The sequence below is a fragment of the Mustela nigripes genome, chromosome 13 (assembly GCF_022355385.1).
Source record: "Mustela nigripes isolate SB6536 chromosome 13, MUSNIG.SB6536, whole genome shotgun sequence".
NCBI lineage: Eukaryota > Metazoa > Chordata > Mammalia > Carnivora > Mustelidae > Mustela > Mustela nigripes.
Window position 1 is genome coordinate 142515864 of NC_081569.1, and position 3838 is coordinate 142519701.

The window sequence follows — 3838 nt, forward strand, 5'->3', positions numbered from 1 at the left end:
GTTGCCACCAGCTTGGAGAGCTGGGGAAGGGCACCCCATTTGCCTTTCTTCACAGAGAGATGTCACACTGCGGTTTTGATGAATTAGAACAATTCTTGTACTTTTCAAACGTTTTATCTCATTAATCTGAGACTTAATTTGGACCCAATAACCTTCTCCCTCCGCATTTCTAACAAGCAGGGAGGAGGAGAACCCATTTCCAGGGAGTCTGCTGGGCTAGCACGACTGGCCGTAGGTTTCCACCAGCCACTGGTTGGTTCAAGGAGTGGAGGGTGCCAGCTGAGTCAGGAGCTGGATTCCTGGGAAGGGGGTGGAGGAAAGGGGCTGTGATGACCCCGCAGATTGAGGGAGAAGGTCAGTGATCACACAGAGGAGCATTCGTGAGTTTGCTGTGTGGTTTTTTTTTTTTTCTTAAGATTTTGTTTATTTATTTGACAGACAGAGATCACAAGTAGTCGGAGAGGCAGGCAGAGAGAGAGGAGGAAGCCGGCTCCCTGCCGAGCAGAGAACCCAACACGAGGCTCGATCCCAGGACCCTGAGACCATGACCTGAGCCGAAGGCAGAGGCCCTAACCCACTGAGCCACCCATGCGCCCCTGCTGTGTGGTTCTTGAGGCAAATGCTCTTCCCTGTCTCCAGTGAGGTCTGCAGAAAAATACCCCTTTTTCTTGGTGAGACAATCTATTTTTCAGAAGGTGTTCAAGGTCAGGGTGGGTGTGGGGCTCCAGTCAAGGTACCTGTAGGAGGCTGGCCACGCCTTGTGCTCAGGTTCTCCTGAAGGATTGGGGGGAAAGTACCAAAGACGGTGTGTGCACTCACACATGTGTGCAAATCCCAGATTGGGTGTTCCCTAAACGAGGATAACTTCATCTCCCTGAGTGGCCCACAGAAATGAGAGAAAAATAAAACTTCATGTGGCCAGTTCCCCAAATCTCCTACCTTCCCTGCCCTTGTCTGTCACTTGCCCAAGACGCCCAGCAAAGTTTGAACACCTTAGCCATCCTATGCCTCTCCGTGCCCCAGTTCTTTTGCACTTGCTTTCTGCTGCCCTTGTCCAGACAAGGACACAGGCACCCTGCATCTTTGCTGGTGCACCTCTGCCCTTAGCCAGGTGGCGGGGCTGGCAGTGTTGGTTTCCCAGCTCAGTTAGCCCTGCATGGACAGGAGTGGGGAGGAGTGATTTCACACGCGAACCACCCCACACACTTGGGGTGAGGGCCTAGTCCACCATCTTCAGCCCTTCCTCCAGTCCAAGATAGTGTTTTCAAGGTTTTTTTTGTTTTGTTTTGTTTTTTTAAAGATTTTATTTATTTGACAAAGAGAGACACAGCAAGAGAGGGAACACAAGCAGGGGGATTGGGAGAGGGAGAAGCAGGCTTCCTGTTAAGGGGGCGAGCCTGATATGGGGCTCAATCCCAGGATCCCAGGATCATGACCTGAGGCAAAGGCAGACGCTTAATATCTGAGCTACCTCAGTCGGAAGGTAGTGTTTCCAAACCAGGTTACGAACAAACAGAGTGGAGAGGGTCACAACAACAGTATTTACAAAATCGAATGGACTAGAAAATAGAGCATATCACAGGTTTGAGGCGGAGTGCTGTCATACGCTGTGTGTGTACGTGCACACATGATACACGACTGGGTTGTGCTGTAAAATTCACAAAGCTTGGAGGCCGCTTGTCTGGACAGTTGGTTTAACTAGTTTTATTCTGCCGAGAGTCCCGGTCCCTCCTGAGGTTGATATTTCAGTGGGAGAAATTGCCAGGGCCCTGCAGGCAAGTTAGATCTCCCAAGGGGGCCCATGGTCTTTGTGTGGGTGTCACTTGAGGGCCTGATGAGACCCCATTCACTGGCCTGAAGTCCCCCCACTACTATTGCGACCTTCTCTGGGAAACAAACAGGACTGGCTTCTGAGCTGGGGCTCTGATATCTGCGTGCGCGTCTCCCAGGAACGCAGCAAACAGAACCTATAATGCTACAAGTCCCTGGGAGAAATTTCTTTGTCCAGAAAGGGTGTCCGCTTGTTGTTCCACGTTGCCATAGGGAACCGAAGGGGCTGCCCCCGAAAGGCAGAGGAGAGCTGTGATTGGCTCTCCTTGCTGCCCATCACTGCTGCTCCGCCGACTGACACTGCAGAGGCCAGAGGCCCCGCCCCCCAGAGCGGTGGCCCTGGTTGGGGCAAAATTATTCGTGCGGTCCCCTGGAGCTGGGGTTCTAGAACTGCGCGGACAGCTGGAGACGAGAAAGGAGGGGGGCAGGGAAGAGGAGCAGGAGCAGGTCTCACCAGCAGAGGGCCCTCCCGGGGGTCCTGAAGCCCGTCCGTCTCCCCATTCCTAGGGTTGCTTCCCAGCGCCCTGGGAGCACGTGGAGTCCCCGAAAACCCCTCGGAGGGATCTCGAAAACGGCTACCTTGTTGCTTATTTCTAAAAACCCCAAAAAGCCCAGTCTGGAGCTTTTGGGTCAGTCTTAGTTTGGCAAAGCCTTAAGAAGAGCCCTTGCCCTATAGCGTGAGGCAGTAAGGGGGTGAGCTCCTGGCCCAGAGGGTCCGGGACGGTGGTCTGAGGTGCTCTGGGGGCCCGGGAGGAGTCGGGCCAGGAGAAGCAGCCAGGACCCGACCCTTCGGGGTGGGCGGGAAAGGACTCCCAGGGCTCGGGAGGGGAGCCCTCCATGAGGGGACCTCGGTGGCTGGCTGTCTCCGGCCTGTCACCCCGATGTGGTTGCGGGGGTCCTCTGCTCTGAACTTGGGGCTCTGTGCCCTTCGGGGGCCCAAGCGGGGCGCCACGGCAACCTGGGTCTGGGGCGGAGGTCCCCCACCCCACCCGCTGCCGTGGCTGGGGACAGACACCTGCTGGGCCGATGGAGCCGGTCCCCGTGGCTGCCCCGGCCTGTGCAGACTGTCCAGGGTTCCGGAACCTTCCAAGGGGAAGCTGCAGGAGGAGATGCTGGACTTCCTGCCTCTCCTCACATGAGTCACTGGAGAAATACAGGCCAACCCTGGTCTCAGCTCTGGTCAGGGACCTTCCGAAGCCTTGGTGGCAAGACAAAAACCAAGAGCCCTTTCGGGCGCCCCGGGGTTGACTTGTAAACGTGGGGAGAGTTGGCCTGGAGGCTCCCCGAGAGCGGCTCAGCCAGGTGGGGTGCAGAGGGCTGGGAGGACCAGGGGACCCACGGAGGACTTGGGGGGCCGCGGCCTGGAGAGGCGGGCGTCCCTGGCCCTGGAGGCCGCCTCCACCGCACAGGCCGGAGCTGGACGGAGGAGAGCAGCGCGCGGCCACCGGGGTCCCCGTCCACTCGGGACGCCGGGCCCTCGGGCCCACTGGCCACCGCGTCCCCACTTGAGTGAACGCGGCTTCCTGGGTGTGGGAGGAGCCCAGGGAGGAAGGAGAGGAAACTCCGACGGCCCCTCTCAGGAGGAGCGAGCAGAGGCCCAGATGGCCCGAGTCACCTTCGGCCCCACCCACCTGCGCGCGGGGTGTGTGTGTGTGTGTGTGTGTGTGTGTGTGTGTGTGCGTGCGCCGTGTGCGGCGTGCGCGGGGCTGCTGGCCGCCGTGTGAATGAGTGTGTGTGCGAGGGCGCGCGAGCGTGTCTGTGCCCAGGTGAGCGGGAGCGAGCGTGTGAGGGCCCGGTGTTCAGGAATGCGTGTGTGGGAGCCCGCGTCGGCCGGGGTGCGGGTGCGTGTGCTGATGCGGAGCGTGTGTCTAGGGGCGCAGCCTGTGGGAGTGCGCGTGGCTGCGCGGGTGAAGACGGTGACGCCATCGCTCCCGGCCGCCACCGAACCTGCACTTCTGGGGCCCACACGCGGCTGCGTGGCAGTTGTTTTTTTTTTTTTAACCCGGAA